Genomic DNA, 713 nt, shown 5'->3' with positions numbered 1-713 from the left:
AAGGCAGCAGGGCAGTCTCCAGTGGGTAAGTTCACAGTTCTATTTTTTGATTTTTTTTTCTAAATAATTTGGCCGGCTAAACCGCCCGTGGGTACCGCCATAGTTGCGTTTTTTCCGGCTAAACCGCCCGTGGTACTGGGGTCTTGCTTGATATTTTGAAATGTTAATTAATATCTGTAAATATGTTATAAATTTGTAATTTGTATGTTTAATTAGTGAATTACTATGTATTTATTTCATTTATTTGACAATTATATTTTTTTATACTCTTATTTTATTTTTAGGTATAAAAGAAATCTCTTTTCAAAATGTGAATGAAATTGATATAAATGATAGTGAGAATACTCAAAAAAGAAAGAAAACATCGGAAGTTTGGAATAGAAGATTTGACGAAGTGCTATGTAATCTTGATTGTGGATTTGTGGCTTACGATTTATGAATTGTGGATTTGTGGATTTGTCATTTGTGGCTTATGACACATGAAAAGGATGGTATTATGATCTTTCGATAACAATGATGGTTAATATTTGATAAGAGGCCGTGGAACAAAAAGTTTAAATTATCATATATGTATATATATTTTTTTAAAATAAAAACTAACATATGAAAAAATTGTTTAAATCATGACTTATTTCTGATTCATCTTCACCAATTTAAATTTGTCCAAGTTGATAGTTGCATGCATAACCTTTTGCAGTTACAGGTAAAGGGTA

The sequence above is a fragment of the Ipomoea triloba genome, chromosome 16 (genome assembly GCF_003576645.1).
Source record: "Ipomoea triloba cultivar NCNSP0323 chromosome 16, ASM357664v1".
Lineage (NCBI taxonomy): Eukaryota > Viridiplantae > Streptophyta > Magnoliopsida > Solanales > Convolvulaceae > Ipomoea > Ipomoea triloba.
This window is presented reverse-complemented; position numbering follows the sequence as displayed.